The following is a 22,858-nucleotide window of genomic DNA, read 5'->3' as shown; positions in this document are numbered from 1 at the left end:
AGTTGCCATTTGAATGTATACACACAAATACCTCTAGGTTTCTATCTAAATCTGCATCCAGGTCTCTATGTCTATAGGGTGTATCTCTGTGCTAAAATCCCTCAAAATTTCTCCTTTCCTAGGCTCCGAGTTTTTCTTCTCTATATTTATGTACAGATCTACCTTTGTTTGTTGGTTTTTTGTTTTTGTTTTTTTGTCTTTTAGGGCTGCACTCATGGCATATGGAGGTTCCCAGGCTAAGGGTCAAAGCAGAGCTGTAGCCGCTGGCCTATGCCACAGCCACAGCAATGTGGGATCCGAGCCATGTCTGAGGCCTACACCACAGCTCATGGCAACACCGGATCCTTAACCCACTGAGAGAGGCCAGGGATTGAACCTGTGTCCTCATGGATGCTAGTCAGATTCATTTCCACTGAGCCATGGTAGGAACTCTTCTTCTTTTTTTTTTTTTTTTTTTTTTTTTTTGTTTAAACCTCTGTTTTCATTAGACAGAAAGGAAGACTGATTCAGTGGCCACACATGGTGGAACAGGGCTTCTGGAAAAATAATTTGAACACAGTAGACTCAGGAAGAATGGGGCTTGATGTTTGGAAGGGGACTCCTTCTGGAAAGGATTGCATCTTTCAGTATGGAGCGAGGAAGACTGGGTGCCTGGAAACACTCAGGTCATTTGTTGACAGGACTTCAGATGTAGAGAAGCTAAGAGCTGTGGTTTACCCCCATTCGGTCCAGTGCCATTTGCTGCAGAGGAGCCGGGAATGGGCCTTGGAGTCCACAGTCATCTGATAGCCTATGCAAAAATGTACCTGTGTGCTCTCAGGATACCCTGGATGTCATGCCTGTCAAAGTCTCTGTTCTCACAAGCAACCTGGGTTCCACTTAGGAGCTGGTGGGGGTCCAGAAGCCAGTGCTTTGGCAGGAATAGCCACCTAATCTGAAGTTTCAAGAGATTTTTATCGACAAAAACTTCTATCTTCTCAAAAAAAGACTCCTGATCCAACAAGATGTTCCCATTGCTCTCTAATCTCTGGCACCTCAGGACAAGGGACCAGGATCTGGATTTCTTCAAGGCATTCCCCTGAGACCTACAGACAGCTTCTGGTCCCATGAATACTGCCTGATGACCATCTTTAGAGTAGGCAGAAAATCAAACAAAAAACTAAAACAATGTAGCAACCAGAATGGCTCTTTGATAATACAACATTGTAAGTCAACTATATGCCAATATAATTTTTTTTAAAAAGTGGCTATTTGGCTTTTGGAGCCATAATGAATATGTAGATCCTGGACCAGGTTAGGGGTTTATGCTTTCACAGATGCTTCAGGGGAGGTCCTCCTTCTGAAAAGACTGGACCCATGCTGGAAGACTCCTACTCAAGCAACTTCTCAAATGGGAGCCTAGCTGCATTCAAGGGTGTAGAGCCAACTGCTATTTGGGAAGAATCCTGTGCTTCTATAAATTGTTACTTCTCTAAGGCATAAAGAGAAAGACATACTGTATGATAGCACTTATATCTGGAACCTAATATATGGCACAAATGAAACTACCTGCAAAAAATAAACACATGGACATGGATAACAGACTTATGGTTGCCAAGGGTGGGGGAAGGGAGTGGGATAGACTGGGAGTTTGGGATTAGTAGATGCAAATGATTGTATTTGGGATGGATAAGCAGTGAGGTTCTCCTGTATAGCACAGGGAACTGAATCCATTCACTTGTGAAGGAATATGATGGAAGATAATGTGAGAATGTGTGTGTGTATATATATATGTATATATAACTGAATATATATAATTAATATATTTAAAATATGTATTATAAAAAGAATGTATATATATATATATATTACTGGGTCTCTTTGCTGTACAGCAGAAATTGACAGAACATTGTAAATCAACTATAACTTTAAAAAATTTTAAAAATAAGACATTACTTCTCATTAAAATAATGGTTTTCCTTATGTAGAGCCAGTAGCCAATCTGCCAGAAATACATGAACAACACAGAAACACACTCACACCAGCATTATTCTAACCTAATTGATTTAATGAGTCACATTCCCAATTTTAAATAGGCTTATTATCTTCATCTTAATACCTAGTTCTGACTTTCATAAACCTGGGTGGCAAAAGAACACTGAAGTTGGTAACTTAGGTGTGTTTTTTATAAAATTTTTTGAGCTGTCTAGAGCCTAAACTGAACTGAAATGTTAGCATGGTAGTATTTTTCATCCAAATCATTCCTTTCAAACACAGCTGTGTCATGTATCATCTAAGTTGCTCCAGTTTTTTTAGAAACACACCATTTATTTTGAAAACACACCATTTTTAATGTAAGTCTGTACTTTGTTTTCTTTTCATATTATGTATAATGAGGTCTATCTTGGATGCTGTGGGGCTGTCATTGTACTTCCCACATTCTTTGAATTGTCTTTTTCTTCTCACAAGTTGTTGTATTGTGCCCTTCTTTTCTGTGCTTGTGATTTCAAAGAACAGTACTCGCAGACGTGACTTGGATCCCATGTTGCTGTGGCTCTGGCATAGGCTGGCAGCAACAGCTCAGATTAGACCCCTAGCCTGGTAACCTCCATATGCCACGGGTGTGGCCCTTAAAAGACAAAACAAACAAACACCCAAAGAGACAGTACTGAGTGATGGCTCGGAACAAGATCTTAATTTTCTGGTCAGGAACTGAACCTGGAGAGCCTGGATGAAAACCAGGAATCTTAGCCACTAGACCAGCTAGAGGCTAAAAGCAGAATTGCCCTGATTCTTGTCCCCTGTTGAAAGCAATAATGTTTCAAGGAGGCAAAGACCATTTAAACAGGTATAAAATTCATTGTTAGAAACACAGTACAACATGCGGGAGAACACACATCAAAAGCAGAAGCAGGATTCCGTCGTGGCGCAGTGGTTAACGAATCCGACTAGGACATGAGGGCGGGTCGGTCCTGCCTGCTCAGTGGTAACGATCCGGCGTTGCGTGAGCTGGTGTAGGTCGCAGACGCGGCTCGGATCCGTGTGCTGTGCCGGCGTAGCGTGGCTACAGCTCCGATTCGACCCTAGCCTGGAACCTCCATATGCCGCAGGAGCGGCCAAAAATACAACAACAACAACAAAAAGACAAAAGACAAAAAAAACAAAAAACAAAAAACAAAAAAAAGCAGAAGCAAAGTAGTAATACTCACCCAGAGGAGCACGGGTGTGGGTGTCCTTATGAGTGAGGAGACCAGAGGGGTGATTTAAACCACTTATATGGGTCAGTTCTTCTGGGTCTTTGTTTTCCTTTGGCCAATTATCTTGTTTTTTATCTTTCACACCTGGCCACCAAGGGCCCTCCATGATCTGCATGCACATTTTTGGCCAAGATGGGGTCCAGAGCAAGGCATTGTGGGAAGGCTAGCCAGATTTAGGGCTTGGCATCCCCTCCCTTTCCAACCCAGAGGGGTCTCCCTAACCCCACAGATGGGAAGTATGTGACCTCTTGGTCTTTTGCCCAAGCAGAGCTTAGCCCCTTTTCTGATCCTGTTATTATCGTTGTTTAACAAGTTCACAGAAGGCAAGTACCAATTATTTGCCTTGTGCCTTCTGCTATTTCTATCTTGAAATGTAGACAGATGGCTGGTTGTAAATGTCCCAGAGCTCACCTATCTCCTGCCTCACTTGTGTATTTTCTGACATTCCTAGATCAGAAAAGGAGTAACCAGCTAAAGAGAGTCTGTTTCCCTTCCCTTAAGCCATTAAATGATTATATCTATTTCCCTTTTGGGGATTTTGTCAGGGAACATTGCTTTAGAATACATTGTATGGAGTGGCTTACCCTCAGCCAAGCATTCAGTGCTGTTTGGTATGTGTTATTGAAGTTCATGGAGAGAACATGACCTAGGTTGATCTGAGAGATAGACCTAGGTAATTAAATCACCTCACCACCACACACGTGCCCCCCAACCTTGTCCTTGGAATGTGCATTCTGCTTGGCTTCCCCTAGAAATAAGCTTAAAAAGGACACATGTTTGAGATAGCAAGATGTTGTTAACACCTTTGGACAGTAGAGTTGACTGAGCCTTTATGGTGTCTATTTAACCCTTTTAAGGATTCTGACATACAGGTAGGGAAAACTACTTGTCTTATGGCTGCACAAGATAAGCCTCGGAAGTAAGTTAAACCTGCTACATATCCATCTAGTTCCTGCCCCTTTCTTTGGACTCTCTATGGCATGTAGGTAATGGGGCTAGATTCAGATTACACCCAGAAAGCTGAAAAGTTGGAACCCAAGAGTGTGACCCCTGGGAAGACCCTGGAGAAGCAGTCACCCTTAGAATCTGAAGTATCATGACCTCACCCTCAAATAAGGAAATGATTTAGGAATGGAATGAAGTGGGTTTCTGGAGATGCTGAGAGAGATGTGCAGTGTATACAAGGAAGCTAGGCTTTCCATTTTGTAAAGAACACAGCCAAACCTAATCCCAAGGAACCCAGAGTCAAGAAATGCAACTGAGAGAAAATTATCTATGTTTGTGAAAACTAGAGAGCCCTGAAAAAGTAATTGTACTGGCCAAAGGATGATGGTAGTTTTTAGAGTACTTAGCTGTTTCTGAACTTTCATTTAATTTCCACTTGCTTTGTGAGATTCCTTCCAGATCATAAATTTTGAATGAGGCTTACCATAGGAAGGTATTGAAATCAGTAGGAAGGGGGACATCCTTGTATTTTTTAAGTCCTGACCTTCCAGGGACCAAAGAGTTGACCAGCAGTTTCTGTGTGGTCTAGGTGGCTGTTCCAACATGAATTCATCAGCACATCAAGTGGTAAGTTTCCATTAGCATTTAGGTTCTGTCATTGGATCATCTAAGTGCCTTGATGCCCTTCTGGGGTTAACAAAGGTATAAATGATTGCAGTGACAGGTTTAATTGGGCTGTGTTTCAGGAATAAATTAGGGGTAAAGACTGAGAATGGCTTGGGCATTTTCTTCTTGAAATGGAAAATGAAGTTGGTAGCCCTGTTGCCCATCAGTGGGTTTGCAAAATGGTACACAAATTTTCAAATGTCTTTAATTCAGTGGATAAAAATATTCATTTATTCTCCTGTAGACCAAATTTTGAGTTTTTGAGTTGGTTTGTTTTTTTATTAGGTTTTGTTTTCAGGTTTAAGTGGTTAATTTCTATTGTGTTGATGGAAATAATCAACAAACAATTCATAGTAAGACTAGGAGAGAGTTTTATTTTTGCCAAATTGAAAACTAAACCCCAGGAGACACAGATTCCAGAAACACTCGAATTGTCTTCTCCTGGATTACAAAACAGAGGAGGCTTATAAAGGCAAAATCTGCAATGTTACACTTATTTCACTGAATTAGTTCTAAAGAGTTATAATTGAGCTGCCAAGAAGTAAAGATGTTGTTAAGTACATATTGATTGGGGTCTGAAACCCTTGCCTACTTACAAAGAGAGACCTTGAGACTAGCAGGCAGCTGCTAGCAGGTTTCTTGGGGTTTTTTGTTGTTGTTGTTGTTTTAAGAAGGGCTGGTGGTTTCCTGATTTGATATAATTCAGGAAGTCAAGATCTCAGTGATGCAGGAAGGTGTCTGCAGCCACCATGGCCATCTGGCTCCAGTTTGAAGGCCTGAAACAGTTTTATATCTTTTCACAGCAAAGAACATCAAGTATAACAGAGTACATCACTTCAGGATTTCAAAAGAGAAAGATTAGCGTATACACAACTAGTTAGTGTTACCTTGCTGTCTGGAAAGGAACCTCATCCTCCAAGGAGTGCCAGCCTGGGCATCATCAGAAGGGAAACATTTCTCCTTATCACAAAGGTAGGTAGGTATTGAAAACAATCTGATAAAGGCATTCTGTGGTTTTCTTTGTTTGTTTTTTGCTTTTCAGGGCCACACCCAAGGCATGTGGAATTTCCCAGGCTAGGGGTCAAATCAGAACCCTAGCTGCCAGCCTACACACAGCTCATAGCAATGCCGGATCCTTAACCCACTGAGCGAGGCCAGGGATCAAACCCGCATCCACATGGATACTAGTTGTGTTCCTTACTACTGAGCCACAACAGAAACTCCTGTGTTTTAATAATTCAAGCAGAAGTGCAGTGTGTTTACGACAGACCATACAGACAGAATGACTTTGCCATGCCTCAAGATGTGAAAAAATTTACCATCAATTTAATGGTAATTCTGTTTTTCTGTGACTTTGCATATCGTTTGCATGTAATTCTATGGATTACTTGTTAGTGGTTGGTAGTTCCCAGTAGTATTGAATGTCATCTTTTTTTCTTTTTTTTTTTTTTTTTTGTCTTTTTAGGGCCGCACCTGTGGCTTATGCAGGTTCCAGGCTAGAGGTTGAATCAGAGTTATAGCCGCTGGCCTACACCACAGCCACAGCAACACAGGATCCGAGCCGCATCCATGACCTACACCACAGCTCATGGCAACACCAGATGCTTAACCCTCTGAGGAAGGCCAGGGATCAAACCTGTGTCCCCATGGATGCTAGTCAGATTCGTCTTGAAAGGATGAAAAGGCAACCTGACCCTCCCAGAACCCAGGAAGTTAATAAGAAGCTCTAAATGCCCTCGAATTCCAGACCCTGTTCCCTATAGTTAAAAGATCATACTTTTTGCTGTTTTAGGGCTTGCTTTCTGTGCTGTACAAAACTATGTGGAAGGGGAAAAACAGGCCCCTGAGTATGTGCCTCTATGCATGAAACTTCTTGAAACTGCTTGAGATAACAGGGAAAAGGGTTCCTAACTGCTTGTTTGGCTTCTGTAAAGCTGCTTGCATAAGATAAAAAGAGGAGAAGTTAATCGCCTAACCGACCCCAGTAAGATCGGGTGTGCCACAAAATGTTGAAAATACTGATAAATATATCTTGGTGACAATATGTCTCCCCCACCCAGGGACAGGCACAAACACGTAACTCCAGAACAGCTTAAAATTAATTGGTCCACAAAGCACGGGCTCTTGAAGTTTTGAATTGACTGGTTTGGGATATTTTAAAATGATTAGTTTGTAAAAGCGCGGGCTTTGTTGTGAACCCCATAAAAGCTGTCCCGACTCCACACTCGGGGCCGCAGTCCTCTACCCCTGCGTGGCGTACAACTGTGGGCCCCAGCGCGCTTGGAATAAAAATCCTCTTGCTGTTTGCATCAAGACCGCTTCTCCTGAGTGATTTGGGGTGTCGCCTCTTCCGAGTCCGGACGAGGGGGATTTTCACTCGACTGGCTTTTCAGTCTCCGCTGAGCTACAACAGGAACCCCAACTGTCATCTTTTCTGATGGCAGATGTTCAACTGCCAGTATCCCATTCAGTTAAAAATAGACTGTAATCTCTGGATTTAGAAGTTTTCCACCTGGCAGAAAGTCAATAGCTGGGCTGACTGGCACTGTCATTTTTTTTTTTTTTTTTTTTTGTCTTTTTGTCTTTTGTCTTTTGTTGTTGCTATTTCTTGGGCCGCTCCCGCGGCATATGGAGGTTCCGAGGCTAGTGGTTGAATCGGAGCTGTAGCCGCCGGCCTATGCCAGAGCCACAGCAACGCGGGATCCGAGCCGCGTCTGCAACCTACACCACAGCTCACGGCAACACCGGATGTTAACCCACTGAACAAGGGCAGGGACTGAACCCGCAACCTCATGGTTCCTAGTCGGATTTGTTAACCACTGCGCCACGACGGGAACTCCGTCATTTTGAATCTATATGGGATACCCCCTAAGACTATTGCCCTTTTCAACAGGCTGACACCCAAGAGGACTGCAAAAAAGAAAATAAGGAGACTTGTTTGGAAGCCATGTCAAAGGACACTCTGCAAGCACTACTTCAAAAGAACCTCTACCCTGGTATAACTACCAGGGAATGACTGGTCTGAGAACTTGCATTATGGAAAACAGAATTCAGGTAACCTTAATGTTTTCATTCATTTTCTCTCAGGGTCCATGTCTAGATGCAATGTGAGCCAAGCCACCTAGAATCAATCTTTTGTGTCTGGAAATGTGCTTATAAGCATTAACCTGATAGTGTCATGCAGTGTAAAGAATGAAATGAAAGCAGCCAACCAGTGCAAATGACTGGTTGGGTAAATATGAGGGTTTTCTCATGCATTGGGTGCCCAATACGCCTTCTGCTACAGGGACTTCAATTTTAAGGGCATGCTAAGGAGAGGACCTATTTCTTTCTCTTGGTGAGTCTCTTCTGGGTGCTCAACACAGCTGTTATCAAATCCTGGCAATGATTATTCACCCCTTGGGAAAACGTGGCCAGAGTGAGCTGAGTGACTGTAAGCCCATTGCAGTGGATGGTCAGAAAGAGAAGTCCATGAAACTACACATGAGGCTGGTTGTGCTGTGGAGTCTATTCCTTTATTTCTTGTCTACAGGGTACTACCTGAGCTGAAGATTTCCTCTCTGGTCAGGTTTGAGAGGACTAATTGAAGGAAGAGAGTTAGCATTTGAGCACAATGCCTGGGACAGTACAACACATTGCCAAGACTGGCTGTCTTTTCCCATTGAAATTTTTTCTTGGTTCACCAAATTATCCAAACACAACATTCATAAACGACTGAGAAAATGAACATACACTACACTTTGGACTCCAGTAATGAGGGAACAAGCACATTGTATGACTGTTGAAAATGATGACACATGTTTCAAAGGAACCAGGTACCTAAGAGTCTCCTAACCTAGAGGTGACTGTGACGTGTTATCCACTAAGAAGAACTGACTGTAAGAGTATTTCCCAAGCAGCATGGGATTTTAGTTATTGTCATTTGGGTTTAGAGGATTTTTGACAGGGGCACTTGGTAATGACTGTGTGTTAATTAAACAGAATGGTCTGTAGAGACATTAGAGGGGCAGAGAAGCATTACTTGGGTATCGATGAAGCAAAAGATGAGACAATAAAGCAAGAGAGCAAACGAGAGAAAGAGGAAAGACAGAAACAGAGAGACTGAGACTGAGAGGGAGGAAAACAAAGACAAGTGGAATAGAGAATCAAAGACAGAAATAAAAAGGCTGACAGAGATAGTGGCTGGTTTGATGGGAAGAGAGAAATCAGGGAGAGGGTGTGTCAAGCAAGCTCATTCTGACCGTAGGAAAGCAAGTACTGTCTCCTCCATCACGGGTCTTCACCTTGATACCCTGAAGATGAACAATGATTATTTTAATTGATGCAGATCTGTTCTTATTTGAAGATGAAAGCACTATTCTTCAGATAGTTCAATACCTTTGAGTCACTAATATTTCCACTGGAGAGAGGTGGTCCATACTGGGTTTTCATTAGTTTGCTTAATTGTTTGTTGTGTTGTTAATCTTGCAATAGATCTTGGAAATAAGTTGCTAAGCTGTGGCTTAGATGAGAGCTAGGGCGTGAGCATGCTCTAACTTTGGCTGAGAAACTGGCAATAATGCATATCCTGGTTCTTGACCTTGAACGACACCTGTGGCTTGAGCTAGATCTGGCTCCAGAAGCCAGACAGCAGGACTCTTGTCTGCTCCATACATTAAATGTTGGTTCTTCCTAGGAAAGCACCTCCACCTAGTGGGCCTTCCTATGCACTGGAAGAATGAAGGCACCCAACCAGCCCCATCACACGTATCTCAGGGGAGCAAGGGGCCCCCTGCTTGCCCCCAGGGATCCCTCCTCACACTCACCCAGGACAGGGAACTCCTCACACATCACCTTTCAAATGCAGATACAGTCAGAGCCCAAGGCCAGAGGCAGTCAGGCAGCGGCTTCCTCCCTGGGAAGAGGAACAGCATCAACCAGCACAGCCGCAGCCCTTCCAGCAGCCCTTTCCCCAGGGCCAGGTCCTCAGAAAACACTTTCCCTGAAGGACCCACTTGCGCCCTACAGTCAACCTAGGGAGCTGGTTCTCCCTTGCCCCTCGTGTGCAGAGGGGCAAACTGTGGCTCAGAGAGGAGCTGCAACGTTCCGGAGTCTCACAGATAGTAGGTGGTGGGTCACCAATGTCCCTGCTGGGGGTGGGGGTGGGGCAGAGTGCTCACCTTTGGAACAGAAGGTCCAGCACCTGCTGGGTGGTGGCCAAAGCCCTGCAGGTGCCCATGCAGGTGGCGAGGTAGGCAGGGCCGCTGCCCAGGAAGGCAGGCACCAGCTTTCCCACCAGCTCCTGCCTCCCTGGACCCTCCACACCGGGCAGGTCTCATGCCTGTCCACTGTTGTCACCATTGCCCCCTGGGGAGGAACAGAGCAGAGGCCTGCAGTCAGAGGCAGCCCCAGGGACCAGCAGGAGGGCTGGGGCTGCAGCTCAGCTCAAATCCCCAAGCCTCAGGGACTTGTGGGCAAGGTGGGACAGGAGAGCCCTCAACAGGAGAAAGGCTCTGGCATCACCTGTAGAACTGGCAGTGGGCTGTGGTGAAACGGACTGTGATCTCAGACCAATTGGTGGCCCAGCTTGGACAGCACCTCCCTCCCTTCACTGCATCATCCCTGTGAGTGCTCCCCGAAAATCCCATTCTGGGATGAGCTCACAGAGGCTCTGGGGGAGAGAGAGAAATCAGGGTATTAGGACTTGAAGGATGTTCCGGAAGCACAGTTGAAATGGCAAGAGAGGGAGTCAAGTGTAAGTCCCACATCAGTGAAGGGCTGAATTGCTGTGGTAATCAGTCTTCCTTCTTGAATGATATATAGCCCACTGAGGCCACAGCCCCTGACATGGTGGGGACACAGGACATGTTCCTTGAGATAACAAGTTACAGAGAAATAGACATAAACCCTGAGCTTCGTGTCACTTTGGCTAAAAACACCCCTACTAATCATAATGATGTGTAAGACTGGAAGGTATGGAAGAATTGTCAGGCCCAAATAGACACCTGAAGAGGCAGATGAAACAGGAAAATCTATAGATAAATGCGGAAACATTCTTGAGTTAAAATGAAGTGAAATCATATTAAAGTCCCTTTCCTGAGATTTCTGCAAATATGGGGACAGTGACTTTGCATTTGGCCAAGGCAGGGGCTATGCAGTGAGGGCAGTAGGAGAGGAGATGGGGGAGTAAGACTCCAGGAGGGAGCCCAGGGGAGCAGCAGAGTGGCTCCTAGAACCTGTTTTTCATTTGGCTATATCATGGTCCTGGGTGTGGACCTCCTCACCTGGGCTCACATTGAGCCAGTCCCAGGCTCGGTCCATCTTGTGGGGCATTTATCCCTCCTGCAGGGAAGTGGAGCAGAAACCCACTGAGGGCACTGCTGTCCCAGGGCTTTCACAGGCTGTGGTGGCTCCCTCAGAGTCAGCCACCCTGCACAGTGACTGCCAGGTGAATGGGGCAAGGGAGAAAACAGGGCTGGAATCTGCAGACTGCGACCCAGAGAGACTGCACTGCGGGCACCACTGTGACATTGACCAGTGATGAAGCCAAAGGCCTTGTGCCCACCCTGCCCCCACCACAGCCCTCCCTCAGGTCTCCTTTTCCCCACATGCAGATGAGGAGATGCAGGCCTGACCAGGGAGGGCCCCCAGAGATGGTGGCCAGGCCTGGATTGGCCTGTGCTAGTCTGTTTTGTGTGCCCTTAGACACGTCCTAGTAAATTTCTGGTACCGAACCCAAGAGCACTCTGCTCACTGCACGACAGGCCAGTAAATCCAGAGGTGAGTTGTTGGGACAAGGAAGAAAGACTTTGATTGGAAAGCTAGCCGACTTTGAAGATACAGACTAATGTCCTGAAAAACCATTTTCACTCAGTCTAAATTCAGGCTCCTCTCATACAGAGGAAAGGGAGGGGGTGGAGCGAGCTCACTAACAGTAGTTTGCTTGGGGGAAAGGCCCACTGCAATGCTGACCAAAGGCTGAGCAGGAGCGTGTAAAAGCAGTGATATTTTAATGGGGGAGGGGGAGTAATGAGTTGGCTTTTCCTCTTAAGCATTCTCCAGACTTCTTTCTTCCCTTTCCATCTCAGCCACTCCTCCTATTATGGAACCTTACCTAAATCCACCTCATATAAATAAAGGGAGAATTAATGAATGAAAATGGGCTCTTTAACTCAACTGAGTAGGGGGGGGTATCTGACAGATTTAAAGTATTGGTGTTGGGTAGGGAGGGGTGAATGCCCTGGGAGACTGGGAGACAGAAGTATCCCACTCTGTAGGTCACTTCATTGTGCTTTGAGGAAGAGAAGAAACAAAAACATGCTGGCAGTGCTCAAGGCCAGTGCAACCCCCTAGATGGGAGAGGGAGGCGAGAGGAAAGATGGAGAGTTGGTGTTAGAGGAGACAGCCATCAGAGGGCACCAGAGCACTGAGAGAGCCCACCAGCAGCTCTCTAGCCCCACCTCCAGGCTCAGAGATGGGGTGGGAGATGATGGCATTGGCAGAACCCCAAGGACGTCCCCAGAGAGCAGGGGTTGGTTACAGGGTACCTCTGACTCTCCACCCCAAATTGCTTCACTTCACAAAGGGACATAGTTGTGCCTTCAGTATCTAATGTGGCAATTTCATCACTGTTTTGTGGCCATTGGCCAGATAATTTGTCAGTCTGTCTGCAGTTGGTAGCCCCTTGTTTCTCCAGAAGACGGACTCTGGACAAAGAAATACCCAGCTTGACGTGGGGTTTCATTTATCAAGCTGCAGGTTTCTGTCAGGGTTGGCATCTGGAAAACAGAGAGGATGGTCCTGAATGGAGCATGTAAAGGTAGTGATATTTTAATGGGTGGGTATTCTCATTACTTTGCTTTTTCTCTTGAAAGTTCTCCACAAACTTCCTTCCTCCTTTTCCATCTGAACCTCTTCATTCTGATATGGGGACCTGATCTAAAGCCATGTCATGTAAAATAAGGAAGGGTGACTGGAATAAAGGGGGCTTTTGTTACTCAGTGGGGGAGCTGGCTGGCCAATTTAAAGTAGTGGTGTTTGGTAAGGAGGGATGAGTGCCCTGGGAGGCTTTGGGAGAGAAATACCCCCTCTGTAGGGCACCTCATTTTGCTTAGAGGGAGAGGAGGAGCGAAAACAAGTGCTCAAGGCCTTGGCAGGTGCTCAAGGCCGGTGTAGCCCCCAGGCAGAAGAGAGAGCAAGAAGAGGGGCTGAGATTTGGTGTGGTAGGTGGGGTGACTACCCTGTGATAGACTATAAGGGAGAAATACCCACTTCTATAGGGCACTTCATTGCACTGAGAGGGAGAAAAAGAACCAAATTGAGCTGGCAGGTGCTCAAGGCCAGTGCAGTCCAAGAGCAGAGGAGGGAGGCAAGAGAAAGGGCTGAGAGTTGGTGTTATAGAAGCTGGCCACTAGAGGGTGCTAGAGGACCAGCTGAGGCGCATCTGCAGCTCCCTGGCACCAACTTCAAGCTCAGAGATGGGGTTGGAGGTGGGAGTGTTGGAACCACAAAGACCTGCCCAGAGAGGAGGGATTCGTTACAGGGTGCCTCTGACTCTCCAGCCCAAATTGCTTCCCTTCACAGAGGAGACATAGCTGTGTCTTAAACATCTGTTGGGGACTTACAGTCTGATCAGGTGCCCTGTGGCCAAATATTTTGTCAGCTGTCTAGCCTGCCCTTTGATTCTCCAAAAGCAGGACTCCGGACCCAGAAATATGTGCTTTGGATCTTGTGCTTCCAGTTTTCTAGAAAGCCCTGCTTGCTGTTTGGCATCTGGAAAGCTGAGATGGTGGTCATGAATGGACTGTGTAAAAGCGATGTCACTTGGTGGGCGGGCTCATCCCTGTGCCCTTTCTCTCAAGAGTTCTCTCCAAAGATCCTTCTTTTTCCATCTCAGCCTTTTCCTTCTGTCTTTGAGCTCCACTAGTAGAAATTGACCTAAAGCCAAATCACATGAATTAAGAGGGGATGATTTATTTAAACCCAGTCAGGTGACTTAAAATGGGTTTGCCTGGAGTTCTCATTGTGGTTTGGTGGTAAGGAACCCAAAGAGTAACCATGAGGATGTGGGTTCCATCCCTGGCCTCACTCAGTGGTTTAAGGATCCGACGTTGCTGTGAGCTATGGTGTAGGTCACAGACACAGCTCAGATCTGGCATGGCTGTGGCTGTGGCATAGGCTGGCAGTTGCAGTTCTGATTCAATTCTTAGCCTGGGAATTTCCATATGCCATGAGTGCAGCCCTAAAAACTAGAAAAGGGGGAGGGGTTGCCTGATTGACTTAAAGCAGTGGGGTGGTACAGGGAGGGGTGAGTGCCCTGAGAGAGAAATACCCCCTCTGTAGGCCACTTTGTTTCATTCAGAGGGAAAGGGGGAATGAAATCAGGCTGACAGGTGCCCAAGGCCAGTGCCTATTTCCTGGACTCCTGAGAGTTGGTGTTAGGACAGACAGCTACTAGAGGATGCCAATGCATGACAGAGCCCATCTGCATCTTTCTTGCCACACCTTCAGATTCAGAGATGGAGTTGGAGAGGGGTGGATCTTCTAGGATGTACCCAGAGAGGAGAGGTTGGGTATAGGCTCTCCAGTCCAAATTTCATCACCTAACAGAAAGGACATAGTTCTTCCTTCACATCTAATGGGGCACTTTTACCCCTGGTTGTATGGCCCCATGGCCAAAGAATTTGATAGACTGTCTGGCTAAAATGAGGCTGCCCTTAGATTTTCCAGAGGCAGAACTCTGGACCCAGAAATACCTGGCTTGAATCTTGGGCTTGCAATTTTCTAGAATCAGGCCTGCATGGAGTTGGCATTCTGGAAGACTGGGCTAGTAGTCGTGAATGGAGTGTGTAAAAGCAGTGGTACTTTGTTAGGTGAGCTGTGCTCATCCCTGTACCCTTTCTCTCAAGAGTTCTCCCCGGAAATCCTTCTTCTTCCATCCAGCCTTTTCCTTCTGTCCTTGATCCCTGCCAGGGGAACCTGACCTAAAGCCATGAAATAAGGGGAGCTGATGGGTTTAAAGCTGGTCATGTAACTTAAGGTTTGTTCAGCTGATTGACTTAAAATAGTGGGGTATGGTAGAGAGGGGTGAGTGCCCTAGGAGACTTTGAGAGAAAGATAGCCCCCACCCCATATGGTGCTTAATTTTGCTTAGAGGGATGGGGGAATGAAGTAAGACTGGCATGTTCCCCAGGTCAGTTCAGCCCCCAGTGCAGGAGAGGGAGGCAGAAGGAAAGGCTGAGTTGTCGTTAGGGCAGATAGCCACTAGAGGGCACAAGAGGACCGGTGAAACCCACCTGCGGCTCCTTGGCCGCAGAGGCTCAGAATTGGGGTACGAGGAACCCCAAGTATGTCCCAAAAGAGGAGGGGTTGGTTACAGGGCATTTCAGACTCTCTAGCCCAAATTGCCTCACTTCACACTGGGGACATTAGTGTGCCTTCAGGGTCACTTCCAGCATGGTCCAGTGGCCCAGTTGCCAGGGAGTTTGACCGTCTATCTGGAGTGTGATAGCTCTTTGTTTTTCCAGAGGCTGGGATTCTGGATCCAGAAATATTTGGCCTGACTCCTAGTCTAGCGTTTTTCAAGCTGCAGATTTCTGTCTGGGTTAACATCTGGAAAACAGGACTGATGGTGTGAATGGACTGTGTAAACACAATGATATTTTGGTGTGCCGGCTCTTCTCATTTCTTTGCTTTTTCTCTTGATTGTTCTCTAGAAAACTTCCTTCTTCCCTTTCCATCTGAGCCTCTTCCTCCTGTCACAGGGTCTGACCTAAAGACAGGTCATGTAAATTAAGGGAGGGTGACTGGAGTTCCCCATCGTGGTCCAGCAGTAACAAACCTGACTAGTATCCATGAGGATGCATGTTCAATCCCTGGCCTCACTCAGTGAGGTCAGGGATCCGGTGTTGCTGTGAGCTGTGGTGTAGATCACAGACACAGCTTGGATCTGGCATTGCTGTGGCTGTGGTGTAGGCCAGCAGCTGCAGCTCTGATTCAACCCCTAGCCTAAGGACTTCTATATGATACACCTACAGCCTTAAAAAGCAAAATACATACATACATACATACATAAGTAAAAAATAAAAAGGAATAAAAATCTCTACCTCGCAGAATTTTAATGAAATAACACAGTAGCTCCAAGGCAGGCAGTGTAGGTGTCTGACATTACAGTAGGATTTCAACAGGAATAACCCTTTGTTGTCCAGAGTAAGGGCGTCTAGGATTCCTGTTGTGGCTCAGTGGGTTAAGACCCAGCATAGTATCTGGGAGGGTTCCATCCCTGGCCTTGCTCAGTAGATTAAGGATCTGGTGTTGATGCTTGGATGTGGCATTACTGTGGCTATGGTGTATGCTCCAATTCAACCCCTAATTTGGGAACCTCCATATACTGCAGGTTTGGCCCGAAAAAAAAAAAAAGTAAAGACATCTAAGGTTTGGAAACACTGCAAAAGAAAAAAAAAAAAAAAAATATATATATATATATACATATATATATATATATATATATATATTCTGTTTGTTTTTCAGAGCTGCACCTGCAGCAGATGGAAGTTTCTAGGCTAGGGGTCAGATGGGAGCTGAGCTGCTGGTCCTATGCTCAGGGCTTAACCACCTGAGCATAGGATCAAACCTGAGTCCAAAATAATTCTTTCTCAGCTTTCTTCTCTTACTCGTCTGGCAGAACCACTGAATAGTGATTTTGTTTTCCCTTTTATAATTTTTTAGTATGTGCCTTGTTCTGCAAAGTTTGGTCCATGGACAATCAGCACAAGGTCACCTGGAACTTAGAACGTCAAGCCCCACTTGAGAATCTGAATCAAAAGCTGCATTGTAGGAGTTCCCATTGTGGCATAGCGGAAACAAATCTGACTAGTATCCATGAGGACGTTGGTTTGATCTGGTCTCGCTCAGTGGGTCAGGGATCTGGCATTGCCATGAGGTTGCAGACACAGCTCAGATCTCGCATTGCTGTGGCTCTGGCTCTGGCTCTGGCTGTGGCATAGGCCAGCAACTGTAGCTCTGATTCAACCCCTAGCCTGGGAACTTCTGTATGCCATGGGTGTGGTCCTAAAAATACAAAAGACAAAAAAAAAAAAAAAAGAATCTGCATTGTAACAAGATTTCCAGGGGTTCCTATTGTGGACTGAACCCAACTAGTATCCATGAGGATGTGGGTTCAATCCCTGACCTTGCTGAGTGGGTTAAGATCCAGCATTTTGGTGGCGGTGTGGGTCTCAGAGGCTGCTTGGATCCACCATTGCTCTGGCTCTGGCTGTGGTATAGGCTGGCAGCTGCAGCTTGGATTCAACTCCTAGCCCAGGAACCAGGAACTTCCATATGCAGTACATATAGCCCTAGAAAGAAAGAGAGATTTCCAGAAGCTGTGTGTGCTCTTGGAGTCTGAGAAGCACCAGTTTATAAGCTACTCCTCTGTCCAATCCTCACATTCACCCTTCTGTTGTGGGAATTGTCTAACAGAAGAGGAAAACTATGCAGGGAGGTGATGTTATCTGTGCCCTGTTTCACAGCAAGAGGCAGGATTTAAGCCCAGGTCCAGCTCATTCCATAGCATAAGCTTGTAATTGTGGGGTTTCACTGACCTCAAAAATCTAACTTTAGCAGAGGGTGTGTCTGCCTCTGTGTGTGTGTGTGTGTGTGTGTGTGTGTGTGTGTGTGTGTGTGTGTTGTATGTGTGTATATAGCAAACTTGATTTTGAGATCTAGTTTTGTAATTGGTGAAAACTGTATTAAAATGTACCCAGGCACATTGGGAGTGACACAACCTGGAGACAAGAGGTCCAGAGAAACCAACGGGACAGGTCATAGGAAAGTTTCCATCAGTGTCCTTCCCACTGGCGAATGCTGGCGCATCTCTGGATTTGTCTTCGCCAGTAACTCAAATCAGTGTGAGGCCAGTTGGGGACGAATGAACAGATCTAGTCAAGGCAGACAGCTCTAAACACTGGCTTCTGCCCATACCTCCCCAGTATGCTGTGTTTTAAACAAGCCTGAGTATTCTCAGGGCTTGCTGTCAGGAGTGGCTACAGTCTCATGGCTGCTAGGTGGAAGGTATTCTTTGTTTCCTTCCTGAGTTCCCTCAGGGATCACCACAAGCCCTGCACACATTTTATAGATGTTTGCTCTTGGTTTCATGCAGGTTACTACCAGTCACATGGAGCAGACATCACAAGGATTTTAGTGCTTTTCTAGATATGAGGAGATGAAAGAATTGGGCTAATATCTTCTCCTAAAAGTATATAGATATCTAAAGACCTGTTTTGCTAGTTTTCCCAGAGCACAGAGTGTCTCACTCCTGATCTCCACCCTGAGCTCCTTTCAGGGGGTGTTGAGGGTCAGCAGGTGCAGTGGTTCATGATTTAACCCATGTAGACGCAGATGGCAAGTGCCAAACTCACACTACTAATAGAATCTTAGCACAGTGCCCCTTCAAAACATGTGAAGTCCAGGGTGCCCTTCTGGCTTAGTGGTTGGGGACTTGGCATTGTCACCGTGTGGCTCAGCTTGCTGCTGTGGCTCAGGTTCAGTCCCTGGCCTGGGAACTTCTGCATGCCATGGGCATGGCCAAAAAAAAAAAAAGGTGAAATCCTACCAGGGCAAATCACATCATCAATTTAAGGATCTGGGTAAAGCTTGGCCTCTGTGCAAAATTTGATGTCTTTTCTACTTTTCTGTCCTTTTATTGACATGATTGTGTTGAAAAGTAGTTTACTTTTCAGTAACTGAAAACGTATAGAAAAATGTTAATAGCAGTAGAGTACTTACATTTGGCACTTCACACAAAACACTTTAGTGGTGAAGTTCCTGTCATGCACAGCAGAAATGAATCCCACTAGGAACCATGAGATTTCAGGTTCGATCCCTGGCTTCGCTCAGTGGGTTAAGGATCCAGTGTTGCCATGAGTGGTGGTGTAGGTTGCAGACATGGCTCGGATCTGGTGTTGCTGTGGCATAGGCCAGCAGCTGTAGCTCCAATTAGACACCTAGCCTGAGAACCTCAATATGCTGTGGGTGTGATCCTAAAAAGCTAAAAAAAAAAAAAAAAAAAAAAAAAACCAAAAAACAAACAAACAAAACAGTTTATTGGTTTTACCCAAAACATTGACACACTCCCATGGGACATGCACTTAAGTGCCAAAGAAGATCGTTAGTTTCTTTTTTTTTTTTTTCTTTCCTTTTTTCTTTTTGGCTGTGCCCATGGAATGCAGAAGTTCCTGGGCCATGGGTCAAACCTATGCCACAGCAGTGACAATGCTGGATCCTTAACCCTCTCAGCCACCAGGGAACTCCTACAGTTTGCTATAATAATCCAATCCACTAGTCCATTTCAATTTTCACAATCTGCTCCAACTCTATGAAAATGCTTTTTGTCATAGTGACCCAGTTTCTCTTTTTTTTTTTTCCTGTAACCATGACAAAGACTTTCCCTCCTATTCAAAACTTTGATGAATTTAAAGCACAGGATGGGTATGTGATCTGGGTGGCCTTTCTGTGTGGTTTCTTTCACTTAGGATGTAGTCAGTGTTCATGTTGTAGCATGTATCAGTACTTCACTTTTTCCTTTGTAATTAAAAACACATAACGTGGAGTTCCCACTGGCACAATTCCATTGGCATCATCTAGAGATCTGGGATCGAGGTTCCATCCCCAGCATGGCTCAGTGGTTTAAGGATCTGGCGTTGCCACAGCTGTGGCTTAAGTCACAACTGCAGCTCAGATCTAATCCCTGGCCCAGGAGCTCCATATGCTGAGGGGTGGAAAAAAAAAGCAAACGAAAATCATGACATAACAGTTCCATTTAAGCCACTATATGCTTACAGTTCTGTGGCATTCATTACATCTACAGTGCTGTTAAACTATCCCCACCATTCATCTGAGCTTTTCATTTTCCCCAAGTGAAATTGTATACATGAAATACTGATTCCTCTCAGCTCCTCCCAATCACTTTCTTTTTGTCTTTGAATTTGACACATCTTGATACTTTTTCTCCCTTGTCCTTTTAGGGCTGCACCTGCAGCATGTGAAAGTTCCCAGGTTAGGGGTCGAATCAGAGCTGTAACTGCCGGCCAGCCACAGCCACAACAGATCCGAGCAGAGTCTGCAACCTATACCACAGCTCATGGCACACCGATCTCTGACCCACTGATCAAGGCCAGGGATCAAACCCACATCCTCATGGATAATAGATTAGTTTCCCCTGCTCCCTAATGGGAACTCCCTGGATACCTTATGTAAGTGAAATCATGGAAGTAGTCCTTCTGTGACAGACTTATTTCACTTAACATAGTAACTTCAATGTTCATCCACCTTGTATCATGTGTCAGATTCTCCTTAGTTTTCAAGGTTAAATAATATTTCCTTTTGTATATACCACATTCTATTTATTTGTTTCTGTGTCCATGGACTCTTGAGTTGCTTCCACCTTTTGTTATCATGAATGATGCTGTTATGAAAATGAATGAATGTGAATATGAATGCTTTTATGAATATAATGGAACAATGGGACAGATATCTCTCCCATTCCCTGCTTTAAAATATTTTGAGTAAATACCGTGAGTTGAAACTGATGGATCATATGTTAATTTTTTGTTTAGTTTTGTGAGGAACTACCATGTCATTTCCTCAGTTTCGTTTTCTCAGTGGCTGCACCATTTTACTCTGTTCATTTATATGGCAGTTCACAGAAGTTCTGCATTTTGTTAATTGTTTCTACTTTTGGCTGTTGTGAACAGTGCTGCTATGAATATTCATGTACAACTTTTATTTGAACACCTGTTTTTATTTCATTTATTTATTTATTTATTGGCTGCCTGTGACATATGGATCCAGGATCAGATCTGAGCCACAGCCTTGAACTAAGCTGGCGCTGTGGCAATGCAGCAATGCCGGATCCTTAACCCACTGTTCCAAGCTGGGGATCAAACACCTGTCCCAGCCCTAATAAGACACCAGCCAAACACCTGTTTGTTTGTTTGGGGTTTTTTTGTCTTTTTTTTTTTTTTTAATCTTTTTAGGGATGCACCTAGGGTATATGGAAGTTCCCATGCTAGGGGTTGAATTGGAGCTGTAGCGGCCGCAGCCACAGCAATGCAGGATCCAAGCCGAGTTTGTGGACTACAGCGAAACGCTGGATCTTTTTTTGCTTTTTAGAGCCAGATTGCGGCATATGGAAGTTCCCAGGCCAGGGGTCGAATCGGAGCTGTAGCTGCCAGCCTACGCCACAGCCATAGCAACGCGGGATACAAGCCGAAACTGCGGACTACACCAGAGCTCATGGGTAATGACAGATCGCTGACCCACTGAGCAAGGCCCAGGATTGAACCTGCATCCACATGGATACTAGTAGGATTTGATCCCACAACAGGAACTCCTGAACACCAGGTACTTAACGTGATTCTTAAGGTCAGGGATCAAACCCATGTTTTCACAGATACTAGTCATGTTCATTAACAACTGAGCCACCACTGGAACTCTGAGAGCAACTGTTTTTAAATCTGTGGTGTCTGGAGTTCCACTCATGGCTCAGCAGGTAACATAACCGACTAGAATCCATGAGGATGCAGATTCCATCTCTGGCCTTACTCAGCGGGTTAAGGATCTGGTTTGGCCTTCAGCTATGGGATAGTCTCAGACATGGCTCAGATCTGATGTTACTGTGACTGTGGTGTAGGATGGCACCTGAAGCTCCAATTGGATCCCTACCATGGGAACATCCATATACCAAGGGAGTGGGCCTAAAAAGCAAAAACTAAAATCTTGGTGTCTGTAACTTCGAGTGGAGTTATTGAACCATACCAAACTGCACATTTACATCTTGGAAGAAATCCCAAACTATTATCAGTTGCATTATTTACGCTACAGAAAGTACAGATTAAAGTAACATTTACATAAAATTCATCCCAAATTTGCTACATTCTATTTCTCTTGAATCAAAAATTCTTGTGTATTTGAAATGCTATTTGAATAAGGTACTAACAGAAAGACACAACCTAAGGAGGGTAAATATCTTATGGGAGGGGGGGGAGAGGGTATGCAAACAACAGAGAACCCACTTGCAGTGCAAGACCAGGCGGCATGGATATGCGCCGGCGGGCTCTTGGAGCGGCGCGCGGCACCCTCCTCCGTCTACGGCCATACCACCCTGAACGCGCCCGATCTCGTCTGATCTCGGAAGCTAAGCAGGGTCGGGCCTGGTTAGTACTTGGATGGGAGACCGCCTGGGAATACCGGGTGCTGTAGGCTTTTTGCCTCCCTCTCCTTTAGGCGCCGCCGCCGCCGCCGCCGCCCCCTTCAGCGCAGTTCACCGCCAGCCCCAGCGCCCCCTGCCCCGACTGCCCCTCCCGCCCCACCGCGCGGAGCCGTCGTGCGGCGCGGCCAGCCAGTGGCCCGCGCCCGCAGGCGGCCTCATCCCAGCCCTCGGACCTCAGAGCCCCAGCCCCCGCCCCTCCCCGCCGCCGGCCCGGGCTCCCTCCGAAGGGCCTGGCCCACTGCACGCTGGCTGGCCTGTCGGCCGGCCGTGACCTGCCCGCTCGCCCCACGGACAGCTGCTCCCCTCCTTCGCCCGGGACCCAAGGCCCGGCCCTTCGGCCGGATGGATGGACGGATATTGGCCCCGGCAGATGGACAGGCGGACGGTCGGTCGGCTGCCGGCCGGCTCCTGGAACCTGGGCCCCTCCATACTACCCATTTCCTGGGCCCTCCCGATCCAGGAAACAAGACGGGCGGGGCGTGGGCCGGCCAGGAGCCCTCAAGACAGTCCCGGGGCGCGGCGCCGCCCAGAGGGGGCAAGAACCCGTGTCCCGAGGTAGAGAGAAAAAGCAACAGAGAAAAGCAAGCCGACTGGTCCCCATGCGCACGCTCCAGCCCGAACGTGCACCCACCTCACCTCACTGTCTCGGGGGCTTCTCCTGGCCTGAGAGGGACCTGGCGGGGAAGGCATCCAAGCGGAAGCGGAATCCTGACACCTTGGCTGCAGGTCCTGGGCCCCTCCCCCGTCCCCGCCTCTGCCTGGA

General features: G+C 46.3%; 1 long non-coding RNA gene across 1 annotated transcript in view; it reads left to right on the top strand.

Annotated features, from left to right (window-relative positions):
• The window catches only part of LOC110256663, a 66,777-nt gene extending 52,818 nt beyond the window's left edge, over positions 1–13,959 (top strand). The window contains exons 5-6 of the long non-coding RNA XR_002338520.1: positions 5,651–5,819; positions 7,741–13,959. This is a non-coding gene — a long non-coding RNA (uncharacterized LOC110256663). The remainder of the gene's footprint in view (positions 1–5,650; positions 5,820–7,740) is intronic.

The sequence above is a fragment of the Sus scrofa genome, chromosome 14, assembly GCF_000003025.6.
Source record: "Sus scrofa isolate TJ Tabasco breed Duroc chromosome 14, Sscrofa11.1, whole genome shotgun sequence".
NCBI classification, from domain to species: Eukaryota; Metazoa; Chordata; class Mammalia; order Artiodactyla; family Suidae; genus Sus; species Sus scrofa.
This window is presented reverse-complemented; position numbering and strand designations above follow the sequence as displayed.